We start from the raw sequence: 13,563 nt of genomic DNA on the forward strand, positions 1-13,563 counted from the left end.
GAAGTAAAAAGGGAGAGCTAGAAAGATAGCATTGCATCACATTACATGGCAATGCAATGCACAGTTGCTGAAGTTGAACCAAAATGAGCTTGTAATCTGGCTTCTGCAACTTTGAACATGAAAAATCCAATGAGGAGAAGAAAAGCAAAGCCAAAGAGTCCATCCCAAAATCCGACAAACAAGCAAAATGAACAAAAAACATTGAATTCAATTCTTTCTGATTTTAGAAACTGCATTAAAGAAGGGGTGCACCGGTCCTGGAGATACTGCAATACCAGGTCAATGCGTGGAGTGGACAGAGCAAGCTCTTTTTCCATCTCCCTGTTCTAAAAATCCATTTAATATATGGTCCCCAGAGAGGGGACGTATCAGATATTAAACTGATAAGAACAGATACTACACTTGATCTTAGCCAAAAGGCCGAGAAGCGATAACCAGAATTGGTTTCAAACTACGGAGCCACCCAAGGATCCTGAAAAGTCCATTTGTGGAGATGAGCTCCTGGACTCCCGTTAAGAAGACATGTTGTCAACCTCTAGATCCCTTACATGCCTGCACTTTTCGGCTTGCTGCTGCTGCAATCCACGCGTTTTAGATCTGCATAACTCCACCTCTTTAAACACAGCACCTTCACCCCCTGCTGTTCCCACCCGCCTCAACACCGTTGGAAGGGAGGAGAACCAATTAAGGCGGGGGGTGGGGTGGAACGAGCAGCTGTCTACCCTTAGCAGGAGGGCTCCTGATTACATACCTCTCCTGCTGCTGCTGCTGCTGGCTGTCCAGCAGCAGACTGAAGGTGGCTGCTGCTGTGCACAGGTATATAAAGGCTCAGAGCCTATTATGACACGCGCAGCCAGCGTTCCATTGCCACATTCCATCTACTGCAGGCAGGATACCTGGCTGGCTGAATGTCGCTGAGAAGCTCACAGAGACCGCCATAAGCAACAGTTTAACAGAATGCCACAGACTAATCAACCAAACTTTTTGGGTTGGGTTCTCTTTTATAGTCTGCAGGCATTAAATGAAAGAAGTCAGTGTTCCAGCAGAGGGAGACAACGTTTCAGAAAAGGCATTGTAGCAAACCAAAAAAGAAATTTTAAGCGCAGCAGAGTAACCAGCGCACATACCTGTTAGCTCAGGTGAGTTTAAAAGGCTGCTGTTGATAACAAGGGCATTTGCTAAATAGATGGTGTGTGTGCAACAATATACTGAAAGGTCAATTATATTGTGCAGCTTATCTCACCACCTGTAGTTATTTAGGTGAAAGCTCCAAAATGCTTGCCTAATATGTCTGTTTATCCAAAAGGAAGTAAAAAGGGAGAGCTAGAAAGATAGCATTGCATCACATTACATGGCAATGCAATGCACAGTTGCTGAAGTTGAACCAAAATGAGCTTGTAATCTGGCTTCTGCAACTTTGAACATGAAAAATCCAATGAGGAGAAGAAAAGCAAAGCCAAAGAGTCCATCCCAAAATCCGACAAACAAGCAAAATGAACAAAAAACATTGAATTCAATTCTTTCTGATTTTAGAAACTGCATTAAAGAAGGGGTGCACCGGTCCTGGAGATACTGCAATACCAGGTCAATGCGTGGAGTGGACAGAGCAAGCTCTTTTTCCATCTCCCTGTTCTAAAAATCCATTTAATATATGGTCCCCAGATAGGGGACGTATCAGATATTAAACTGATAAGAACAGATACTACACTTGATCTTAGCCAAAAGGCCGAGAAGCGATAACCAGAATTGGTTTCAAACTACGGAGCCACCCAAGGATCCTGAAAAGTCCATTTGTGGAGATGAGCTCCTGGACTCCCGTTAAGAAGACATGTTGTCAACCTCTAGATCCCTTACATGCCTGCACTTTTCGGCTTGCTGCTGCTGCAATCCACGCGTTTTAGATCTGCATAACTCCACCTCTTTAAACACAGCACCTTCACCCCCTGCTGTTCCCACCCGCCTCAACACCGTTGGAAGGGAGGAGAACCAATTAAGGCGGGGGGTGGGGTGGAACGAGCAGCTGTCTACCCTTAGCAGGAGGGCTCCTGATTACATACCTCTCCTGCTGCTGCTGCTGGCTGTCCAGCAGCAGACTGAAGGTGGCTGCTGCTGTGCACAGGTATATAAAGGCTCAGAGCCTATTATGACACGCGCAGCCAGCGTTCCATTGCCACATTCCATCTACTGCAGGCAGGATACCTGGCTGGCTGAATGTCGCTGAGAAGCTCACAGAGACCGCCATAAGCAACAGTTTAACAGAATGCCACAGACCAATCAACCAAACTTTTTGGGTTGGGTTCTCTTTTATAGTCTGCAGGCATTAAATGAAAGAAGTCAGTGTTCCAGCAGAGGGAGACAACGTTTCAGAAAAGGCATTGTAGCAAACCAAAAAAGAAATTTTAAGCGCAGCAGAGTAACCAGCGCACATACCTGTTAGCTCAGGTGAGTTTAAAAGGCTGCTGTTGATAACAAGGGCATTTGCTAAATAGATGGTGTGTGTGCAGCAATATACTGAAAGGTCAATTATATTGTGCAGCTTATCTCACCACCTGTAGTTATTTAGGTGAAAGCTCCAAAATGCTTGCCTAATATGTCTGTTTATCCAAAAGGAAGTAAAAAGGGAGAGCTAGAAAGATAGCATTGCATCACATTACATGGCAATGCAATGCACAGTTGCTGAAGTTGAACCAAAATGAGCTTGTAATCTGGCTTCTGCAACTTTGAACATGAAAAATCCAATGAGGAGAAGAAAAGCAAAGCCAAAGAGTCCATCCCAAAATCCGACTGTAGCGCTGGCGTCCCTGCCCTCTGCTAGGCAGGGACGCTGCTCCCCTCACCGCTCTGCTCCGTGCCCGGCGTCCTCTCCCCGCTCTGGTGTCAGCGCGTGCTCCTTCCCGGCGTCCTCCTCCCGCTCTGCTCTCAGCGCACGCTCCTTCCCGGCCCCTGTGCTTAGGGCGCGCGCGCGCGCGCTCCCCTCCTCTTAAAGGGGCCGCGCGCGCCGTCCTAAGGAGTCCCCGGCCAATGGCCGGAGGACTTCATCATATATAAGGCACCTCCTCCAAAATGGAGGTGCCCGAGCAATGTTGTTTGCACCTGTGTCTCACCTGTGCTTCAGCCCTCAGGTCCCGTTGCCAGTTACCTGCCAGTTTCCTGCCAGTTTCCTGCTAGTTACCTGCCTGATTCCTGCCTGAATACTTGTTACCTGTCTGCCAGTCTGAGGTCCGACGGTCTGCCTTACTACTCCTGTCAGTCTGTCTAAAGGACCAGCCTGCCCGCTCACCTGGGAGCGCATATCAGCTACCTGCCTGCTTGCCTGAGGTCCGACGGTCTGCCTTACTACTCCGGTCAGTCTGTCTATGGACCAGCTTGCCCGCTCACCTGGGAGCGCTTCTCCGTTATCTGCCTGCTTGCCAGCCCGGAGGCTCCGTTGTCACGTGCTGTGACCACCAGCTATCTCAGAGACTCTTGCCCGCTCACCTGGGAGCGCATCTCCGTTACCTGCCTGCTTGCCAGCCCGGAGGTCCCGTTGTCACGTGCGGTGACCACCAGCTATTCCAGAGACTCTTGCCCGCTCACCTGGGAGCGCTTCTCCGTTACCTACCTGCCTGCCAGCCCGGAGGTTCCGCCGTCACGTGCCGTGACCACCTGCTATTCCAGAGACTCTCGCTTGCTCACCTGGGAGCACACATCTACCATCTGCCTGCTAGCCTACCCGGAGGCTCCGCCATCACAGGTCGTACCTACCCCTTACCCAGAGACTGCCCTGATCACTTGCCGTAACTCCCTGTCCGTTCACCCAGAGACTGCCACCCGCTCCCTTACAAGGGCCGCCCCCTTGTATAGTAGCTCAGAGGTTCCGCCTCCCGGACCCGTTACAGTTTGCTCGGGCCATGGAACCCGGTGGCACCCAAGCTCCCTCGCTCTCGGACCTCTGTCTTGAACTGTCCCGTCAGAGGTCCCAACAGGAGGCCATCCTGGGTCACCTGCGGAATGTTAATACTCGCCTGAACACTCTGTCTGATCCACCAACAACCTCCGCCAGTGCCATATCTTGCAATCCGGCAGCTCCGCTGCCCACTAATACTATGGTATCCTACCCCGGACCCCGGCTTTCTGCACCTCCTCGCTTCGGAGGCGACCCCGTCCAGGCTCGGGGCTTCATAAATCAGTGCACCCTGCACTTTGAACTTTTGTCCCATCAGTTTAATTCCGACCGGGCCAAAATTGCCTTTATCATGTCCCATCTCACCGGGGAGGCCCTGGCCTGGCTAAATCCTCTATGGGAGAGAGGAGACCCCCTGGTGTCCAACTTGCCTGCTTTTCTCTCGGCTTTCCGGAAAGTCTTCGACGAACCCGGACGGAAGACCTCATCCGCATCCTCTCTGCTACGCCTCCGTCAGGAGGGTCTCACTGTGGGCCAATATGCCATACGGTTCCGCACCCTTGCCTCGGAGCTGGCCTGGGATAACGACGCTCTGGTATCCGTCTTCTGGGAGGGTCTGTCCGGTCGTATTAAAGATGAACTTGCTGGTCGGGACATTCCTACCTCTCTCGATGATCTAATAACCCTTGCCACCCGGATTGACCTACGGTTCCAGGAGCGTGCCAAAGAGGTCACCCGTGAGAGAAGGATTCCACGTTTAGCTCCTACTTTCCAGAAACCCGTCATTCCCTCCATCTCTCCCCAGGTACACTCTCCTGAGCCTATGCAGGTCGACCAGACCAAGATGGTCAAAACCCGTCAGGACTCACGCCGTGCCGAGGGGAGCTGCTTCTACTGTGGCAGTAAGGAGCACCGGATCCGTGCCTGCCCGGAGAGGTCGGGAAATGCCTGTGTCTAGGTTCGCTCAGAGAGGTCCACCTAGACAAGAATAAATCCTCTCCATCCCTGCTGTTGTCAGTTTCGATCATCTACGGGGAGAACCGTTATTTCGAACTAGCCCAACTTGACTCTGGAGCAGCCGGGAACCTTATTTCACAGTCCCTGGTTGAGAAATACCGCATCCCCACCAAACCTCTGGCTGTTCCCTTGTCTGTCGCTGCCGTGGATGGGGGCCTCTTACCTCGCCCCATTCAACTCATCACCGAATCCATTACCCTGCAGGTGGGAATGCTGCATTCTGAAAGTATCTCCTTTCATGTTCTGCCTGGACTCTCTCACGCCCTCTTGCTAGGTCTGCCCTGGCTCCAGAGACATGCACCCGTGCTAGACTGGCAAACCGGAGAGGTCCTTCGCTGGGGACAAGACTGTCATAAAACCTGCCTGGTTCCCGTCCATCCCGTCCGTCCCTCTCCTACCCCAGCTAATCTACCTGGACTTCCGATTCCTTATTGGTCTTATGCAGATGTCTTTAATAAAAAGGAGGCAGAGACATTACCACCACATAGACCATACGACTGTCCCATCGATCTGCTACCCGGTACTACTCCTCCCCGTGGGCGTATCTATCCTTTATCCGCTGCTGAGACCCGGTCAATGTCCGAATATATTGAGGAGAATCTGGCCAGAGGATTCATCCGGAAATCTACCTCCCCGGCGGGAGCAGGCTTCTTTTTCGTCAAAAAGAAGGACGGCTCTCTCCGTCCCTGTATAGACTATAGAGGCCTAAACCTGATCACGGTGAAGAATAAGTACCCCCTTCCGCTCATTCCAGAATTATTTGATCGCCTGAGGGGGGCTAGGATCTTCACCAAACTGGACCTTCGTGGGGCGTACAACCTGGTTCGTATTCGTCAGGGGGATGAATGGAAGACGGCATTCAACACCCGGGACGGCCACTATGAATACCTGGTAATGCCCTTTGGTCTCTGTAACGCTCCTGCCGTCTTTCAAGAGTTGGTCAATGACATCTTCCGGGACCTTCTCTACTCCTGCGTAGTGGTGTACCTGGACGACATCTTGGTCTTCTCTCCGGCTCTCCAGACTCACCGGAGGGACGTTCGTCAGGTCCTGCTCAGGCTAAGGCAGAACCATCTCTACGCTAAATTTGAGAAGTGCCTCTTTGAGCAGACCTCGCTTCCGTTTCTGGGCTACATTATCTCTCAGACCGGCCTACAAATGGATCCTGAGAAACTGTCTGCCATCGAGAAATGGCCCCGACCGGAGGGGTTGAAGGCCATTCAGCGATTCCTGGGCTTCGCCAACTACTACCGCCTCTTCATACCACACTTCTCTTCCCGGACGGCCCCAATTTCTGCGCTCACCCGTAAAGGTACTAATCCCAAAGAGTGGCCACCCGAAGCAGAGGAGGCCTTTCTTTCCCTTAAACAGGCCTTCTCTTCCGCCCCGGTGCTGCATCGCCCAGATGGCAACAAACAGTTCTTCCTGGAAGTTGACGCCTCCTCCTCTGGAGCCGGAGCGGTACTTACTCAAAAATCATCTTCCGGGAGGATGGTAACTTGTGGCTTCTTCTCTAAACTCTTCTCCTCCTCTGAGCGCAACTATTCCATAGGAGACCGAGAGTTATTGGCCATCAAACTGGCATTGGAGGAGTGGCGTTACCTGCTCGAGGGGGCTCTTCACCCGGTAATAATTTACACTGACCACAAGAACTTGGCTTACCTCCAGCATGCCCAGAGACTTAACCCGCGCCAAGCCCGGTGGTCCTTGTTTTTTGCTCGTTTTGATTTTGTCCTTCATTTTCGCCCGGCTGACAAAAACGTCAAGGCGGACGCCTTGTCTCGGTCCTTTCTGGTGTCTGATCTCGAGGAGGATCCGAAACATATCATCGATCCCGCCAGAGTAATGCAGGTGGCTCCCGTGAGTCTAAATCGTCTTCCTCCTGGTAAGACGTTCGTACCAGTACCTGATCGGGAGAAGATCCTACACTGGGGTCATTCGTCTAAACTAGCTGGCCACGCCGGTCAGAAAAAGACCCTCCAGCTTATTACCCGGCACTACTGGTGGCCTAACCTGCACAAGGATGTAATAGACTTTGTTTCTGCCTGTGTGTCCTGCGCCCGCAACAAAGTTCCGAGACACCTGCCGGCCGGCCGCCTCCTACCTCTGCCAGTACCTGCTGCCCCCTGGCAGCATATAGCGATGGACTTCATTACTGATCTACCCGTCTCTGCCGGTTGTACGGTCATTTGGGTGGTCGCTGACCGCTTCTCCAAGATGGCTCACTTCATTCCACTGCCAGGTCTTCCGTCTGCACCCGAGCTGGCTAAAGACTTTATCCGCCACATCTTCCGTCTTCATGGCCTGCCCCGTCACATCGTGTCGGATCGTGGGGTACAGTTCACTTCCCGTTTCTGGAGAGCCACTTGTAAATTGCTGGACGTCACCCTGGACTTCTCCTCCGCTTACCACCCACAGTCTAATGGTCAAGTGGAGCGGATCAATCAGAACCTGACCAGTTACCTTCGGCACTTCGTTAATGCCCACCATTCTGACTGGGTGGATCTCCTGCCATGGGCCGAATTCTCGTACAACAATCACGAGAGCGAGTCTTCCTCCAAATCCCCGTTTTTTGTAGTCTACGGTCAGCATCCTCGGATCCCGTTTCCCGTCTCCACCTCGGCGGACAATCCGGCTGCGGAATCTCTTGTTAACAAATTTTCCTCCATATGGGAGAGTACCCGGTCCGCACTCCTTCTGTCATCCGAGCGTATGAAAAGACACGCTGACAAAAAACGTCTGGACCCTCCTCAATTCCGCCCTGGGGATAAAGTCTGGCTCTCGTCCAAATATGTCCGGCTCAAGATCCCTTCCTATAAGTTAGGGCCTCGGTTCATCGGCCCACTGGAGGTCATCAGTCAGATCAACCCGGTGGCCTATAAATTGAAACTCCCGGCCAACTTACGGATCCCTAACTCCTTCCATGTGTCTCTCCTCAAACCTGTGGTGCTTAACTCTTTTTCCAAGTCTACAGGTACGCCTCCTGCTCCGGTTTCTGCTGAGGACGAGTTTGAGGTAGAGAACATTCTTGCCACCAAAAGGGTAAGAGGAAAGACCTTTTTTCTGGTAGATTGGAAGGGGTTTGGTCCTGAGGAGAGAACGTGGGAGCCCCGGGAGAACATCCATGCCCCTCTCATCCTAGCTAAATTTCTGTCTGGCCTAAAAAAGGGGGGGCCTAAAGGGGGGGGTACTGTAGCGCTGGCGTCCCTGCCCTCTGCTAGGCAGGGACGCTGCTCCCCTCACCGCTCTGCTCCGTGCCCGGCGTCCTCTCCCCGCTCTGCTGTCAGCGCGCGCTCCTTCCCGGCGTCCTCCTCCCGCTCTGCTCTCAGCGCACGCTCCTTCCCGGCCCCTGTGCTTAGGGCGCTCGCGCGCGCGCTCCCCTCCTCTTAAAGGGGCCGCGCGCGCCGTCCTAAGGAGTCCCCGGCCAATGGCCGGAGGACTTCATCATATATAAGGCACCTCCTCCAAAATGGAGGTGCCCGAGCAATGTTGTTTGCACCTGTGTCTCACCTGTGCTTCAGCCCTCAGGTCCCGTTGCCAGTTACCTGCCAGTTTCCTGCCAGTTTCCTGCTAGTTACCTGCCTGATTCCTGCCTGAATACTTGTTACCTGTCTGCCAGTCTGAGGTCCGACGGTCTGCCTTACTACTCCTGTCAGTCTGTCTAAAGGACCAGCCTGCCCGCTCACCTGGGAGCGCATATCAGCTACCTGCCTGCTTGCCTGAGGTCCGACGGTCTGCCTTACTACTCCGGTCAGTCTGTCTATGGACCAGCTTGCCCGCTCACCTGGGAGCGCTTCTCCGTTATCTGCCTGCTTGCCAGCCCGGAGGCTCCGTTGTCACGTGCTGTGACCACCAGCTATCTCAGAGACTCTTGCCCGCTCACCTGGGAGCGCATCTCCGTTACCTGCCTGCTTGCCAGCCCGGAGGTCCCGTTGTCACGTGCGGTGACCACCAGCTATTCCAGAGACTCTTGCCCGCTCACCTGGGAGCGCTTCTCCGTTACCTACCTGCCTGCCAGCCCGGAGGTTCCGCCGTCACGTGCCGTGACCACCTGCTATTCCAGAGACTCTCGCTTGCTCACCTGGGAGCACACATCTACCATCTGCCTGCTAGCCTACCCGGAGGCTCCGCCATCACAGGTCGTACCTACCCCTTACCCAGAGACTGCCCTGATCACTTGCCGTAACTCCCTGTCCGTTCACCCAGAGACTGCCACCCGCTCCCTTACAAGGGCCGCCCCCTTGTATAGTAGCTCAGAGGTTCCGCCTCCCGGACCCGTTACACCGACAAACAAGCAAAATGAACAAAAAACATTGAATTCAATTCTTTCTGATTTTAGAAACTGCATTAAAGAAGGGGTGCACCGGTCCTGGAGATACTGCAATACCAGGTCAATGCGTGGAGTGGACAGAGCAAGCTCTTTTTCCATCTCCCTGTTCTAAAAATCCATTTAATATATGGTCCCCAGATAGGGGACGTATCAGATATTAAACTGATAAGAACAGATACTACACTTGATCTTAGCCAAAAGGCCGAGAAGCGATAACCAGAATTGGTTTCAAACTACGGAGCCACCCAAGGATCCTGAAAAGTCCATTTGTGGAGATGAGCTCCTGGACTCCCGTTAAGAAGACATGTTGTCAACCTCTAGATCCCTTACATGCCTGCACTTTTCGGCTTGCTGCTGCTGCAATCCACGCGTTTTAGATCTGCATAACTCCACCTCTTTAAACACAGCACCTTCACCCCCTGCTGTTCCCACCCGCCTCAACACCGTTGGAAGGGAGGAGAACCAATTAAGGCGGGGGGTGGGGTGGAACGAGCAGCTGTCTACCCTTAGCAGGAGGGCTCCTGATTACATACCTCTCCTGCTGCTGCTGCTGCTGGCTGTCCAGCAGCAGACTGAAGGTGGCTGCTGCTGTGCACAGGTATATAAAGGCTCAGAGCCTATTATGACACGCGCAGCCAGCGTTCCATTGCCACATTCCATCTACTGCAGGCAGGATACCTGGCTGGCTGAATGTCGCTGAGAAGCTCACAGAGACCGCCATAAGCAACAGTTTAACAGAATGCCACAGACTAATCAACCAAACTTTTTGGGTTGGGTTCTCTTTTATAGTCTGCAGGCATTAAATGAAAGAAGTCAGTGTTCCAGCAGAGGGAGACAACGTTTCAGAAAAGGCATTGTAGCAAACCAAAAAAGAAATTTTAAGCGCAGCAGAGTAACCAGCGCACATACCTGTTAGCTCAGGTGAGTTTAAAAGGCTGCTGTTGATAACAAGGGCATTTGCTAAATAGATGGTGTGTGTGCAACAATATACTGAAAGGTCAATTATATTGTGCAGCTTATCTCACCACCTGTAGTTATTTAGGTGAAAGCTCCAAAATGCTTGCCTAATATGTCTGTTTATCCAAAAGGAAGTAAAAAGGGAGAGCTAGAAAGATAGCATTGCATCACATTACATGGCAATGCAATGCACAGTTGCTGAAGTTGAACCAAAATGAGCTTGTAATCTGGCTTCTGCAACTTTGAACATGAAAAATCCAATGAGGAGAAGAAAAGCAAAGCCAAAGAGTCCATCCCAAAATCCGACAAACAAGCAAAATGAACAAAAAACATTGAATTCAATTCTTTCTGATTTTAGAAACTGCATTAAAGAAGGGGTGCACCGGTCCTGGAGATACTGCAATACCAGGTCAATGCGTGGAGTGGACAGAGCAAGCTCTTTTTCCATCTCCCTGTTCTAAAAATCCATTTAATATATGGTCCCCAGATAGGGGACGTATCAGATATTAAACTGATAAGAACAGATACTACACTTGATCTTAGCCAAAAGGCCGAGAAGCGATAACCAGAATTGGTTTCAAACTACGGAGCCACCCAAGGATCCTGAAAAGTCCATTTGTGGAGATGAGCTCCTGGACTCCCGTTAAGAAGACATGTTGTCAACCTCTAGATCCCTTACATGCCTGCACTTTTCGGCTTGCTGCTGCTGCAATCCACGCGTTTTAGATCTGCATAACTCCACCTCTTTAAACACAGCACCTTCACCCCCTGCTGTTCCCACCCGCCTCAACACCGTTGGAAGGGAGGAGAACCAATTAAGGCGGGGGGTGGGGTGGAACGAGCAGCTGTCTACCCTTAGCAGGAGGGCTCCTGATTACATACCTCTCCTGCTGCTGCTGCTGCTGGCTGTCCAGCAGCAGACTGAAGGTGGCTGCTGCTGTGCACAGGTATATAAAGGCTCAGAGCCTATTATGACACGCGCAGCCAGCGTTCCATTGCCACATTCCATCTACTGCAGGCAGGATACCTGGCTGGCTGAATGTCGCTGAGAAGCTCACAGAGACCGCCATAAGCAACAGTTTAACAGAATGCCACAGACTAATCAACCAAACTTTTTGGGTTGGGTTCTCTTTTATAGTCTGCAGGCATTAAATGAAAGAAGTCAGTGTTCCAGCAGAGGGAGACAACGTTTCAGAAAAGGCATTGTAGCAAACCAAAAAAGAAATTTTAAGCGCAGCAGAGTAACCAGCGCACATACCTGTTAGCTCAGGTGAGTTTAAAAGGCTGCTGTTGATAACAAGGGCATTTGCTAAATAGATGGTGTGTGTGCAACAATATACTGAAAGGTCAATTATATTGTGCAGCTTATCTCACCACCTGTAGTTATTTAGGTGAAAGCTCCAAAATGCTTGCCTAATATGTCTGTTTATCCAAAAGGAAGTAAAAAGGGAGAGCTAGAAAGATAGCATTGCATCACATTACATGGCAATGCAATGCACAGTTGCTGAAGTTGAACCAAAATGAGCTTGTAATCTGGCTTCTGCAACTTTGAACATGAAAAATCCAATGAGGAGAAGAAAAGCAAAGCCAAAGAGTCCATCCCAAAATCCGACAAACAAGCAAAATGAACAAAAAACATTGAATTCAATTCTTTCTGATTTTAGAAACTGCATTAAAGAAGGGGTGCACCGGTCCTGGAGATACTGCAATACCAGGTCAATGCGTGGAGTGGACAGAGCAAGCTCTTTTTCCATCTCCCTGTTCTAAAAATCCATTTAATATATGGTCCCCAGATAGGGGACGTATCAGATATTAAACTGATAAGAACAGATACTACACTTGATCTTAGCCAAAAGGCCGAGAAGCGATAACCAGAATTGGTTTCAAACTACGGAGCCACCCAAGGATCCTGAAAAGTCCATTTGTGGAGATGAGCTCCTGGACTCCCGTTAAGAAGACATGTTGTCAACCTCTAGATCCCTTACATGCCTGCACTTTTCGGCTTGCTGCTGCTGCAATCCACGCGTTTTAGATCTGCATAACTCCACCTCTTTAAACACAGCACCTTCACCCCCTGCTGTTCCCACCCGCCTCAACACCGTTGGAAGGGAGGAGAACCAATTAAGGCGGGGGGTGGGGTGGAACGAGCAGCTGTCTACCCTTAGCAGGAGGGCTCCTGATTACATACCTCTCCTGCTGCTGCTGCTGCTGGCTGTCCAGCAGCAGACTGAAGGTGGCTGCTGCTGTGCACAGGTATATAAAGGCTCAGAGCCTATTATGACACGCGCAGCCAGCGTTCCATTGCCACATTCCATCTACTGCAGGCAGGATACCTGGCTGGCTGAATGTCGCTGAGAAGCTCACAGAGACCGCCATAAGCAACAGTTTAACAGAATGCCACAGACTAATCAACCAAACTTTTTGGGTTGGGTTCTCTTTTATAGTCTGCAGGCATTAAATGAAAGAAGTCAGTGTTCCAGCAGAGGGAGACAACGTTTCAGAAAAGGCATTGTAGCAAACCAAAAAAGAAATTTTAAGCGCAGCAGAGTAACCAGCGCACATACCTGTTAGCTCAGGTGAGTTTAAAAGGCTGCTGTTGATAACAAGGGCATTTGCTAAATAGATGGTGTGTGTGCAACAATATACTGAAAGGTCAATTATATTGTGCAGCTTATCTCACCACCTGTAGTTATTTAGGTGAAAGCTCCAAAATGCTTGCCTAATATGTCTGTTTATCCAAAAGGAAGTAAAAAGGGAGAGCTAGAAAGATAGCATTGCATCACATTACATGGCAATGCAATGCACAGTTGCTGAAGTTGAACCAAAATGAGCTTGTAATCTGGCTTCTGCAACTTTGAACATGAAAAATCCAATGAGGAGAAGAAAAGCAAAGCCAAAGAGTCCATCCCAAAATCCGACAAACAAGCAAAATGAACAAAAAACATTGAATTCAATTCTTTCTGATTTTAGAAACTGCATTAAAGAAGGGGTGCACCGGTCCTGGAGATACTGCAATACCAGGTCAATGCGTGGAGTGGACAGAGCAAGCTCTTTTTCCATCTCCCTGTTCTAAAAATCCATTTAATATATGGTCCCCAGATAGGGGACGTATCAGATATTAAACTGATAAGAACAGATACTACACTTGATCTTAGCCAAAAGGCCGAGAAGCGATAACCAGAATTGGTTTCAAACTACGGAGCCACCCAAGGATCCTGAAAAGTCCATTTGTGGAGATGAGCTCCTGGACTCCCGTTAAGAAGACATGTTGTCAACCTCTAGATCCCTTACATGCCTGCACTTTTCGGCTTGCTGCTGCTGCAATCCACGCGTTTTAGATCTGCATAACTCCACCTCTTTAAACACAGCACCTTCA

At 50.5% G+C, this 13,563-nt stretch overlaps 6 non-coding genes across 6 annotated transcripts; all 6 read right to left on the reverse strand.

Moving 5' to 3' along the window:
- Positions 1–241: 241 nt before the first annotated feature.
- On the reverse strand, positions 242–432 carry LOC141204114 (U2 spliceosomal RNA). The gene has a single exon (XR_012275086.1). It is a non-coding gene; the product is annotated as a U2 spliceosomal RNA (small nuclear RNA).
- Positions 433–1,547: 1,115 nt separating this feature from the next.
- LOC141204734 (U2 spliceosomal RNA) lies at positions 1,548–1,738 on the reverse strand. The gene has a single exon (XR_012275590.1). It is a non-coding gene; the product is annotated as a U2 spliceosomal RNA (small nuclear RNA).
- A 7,515-nt stretch (positions 1,739–9,253) lies between these two features.
- Positions 9,254–9,444, reverse strand: LOC141204735 (U2 spliceosomal RNA). The gene has a single exon (XR_012275591.1). It is a non-coding gene; the product is annotated as a U2 spliceosomal RNA (small nuclear RNA).
- A 1,115-nt stretch (positions 9,445–10,559) lies between these two features.
- LOC141204736 (U2 spliceosomal RNA) lies at positions 10,560–10,750 on the reverse strand. Its single transcript, XR_012275592.1, has one exon. It is a non-coding gene; the product is annotated as a U2 spliceosomal RNA (small nuclear RNA).
- Positions 10,751–11,865: 1,115 nt separating this feature from the next.
- On the reverse strand, positions 11,866–12,056 carry LOC141204737 (U2 spliceosomal RNA). The gene has a single exon (XR_012275593.1). It is a non-coding gene; the product is annotated as a U2 spliceosomal RNA (small nuclear RNA).
- Positions 12,057–13,171: 1,115 nt separating this feature from the next.
- On the reverse strand, positions 13,172–13,362 carry LOC141204738 (U2 spliceosomal RNA). The gene has a single exon (XR_012275594.1). It is a non-coding gene; the product is annotated as a U2 spliceosomal RNA (small nuclear RNA).
- Between the last annotated feature and the right edge of the window lie 201 nt (positions 13,363–13,563).

The sequence above is a fragment of the Phyllobates terribilis genome, unplaced genomic scaffold, assembly GCF_046119375.1.
Source record: "Phyllobates terribilis strain yellow unplaced genomic scaffold, ASM4611937v1 Scaffold_134__1_contigs__length_4944459, whole genome shotgun sequence".
NCBI classification, from domain to species: Eukaryota; Metazoa; Chordata; class Amphibia; order Anura; family Dendrobatidae; genus Phyllobates; species Phyllobates terribilis.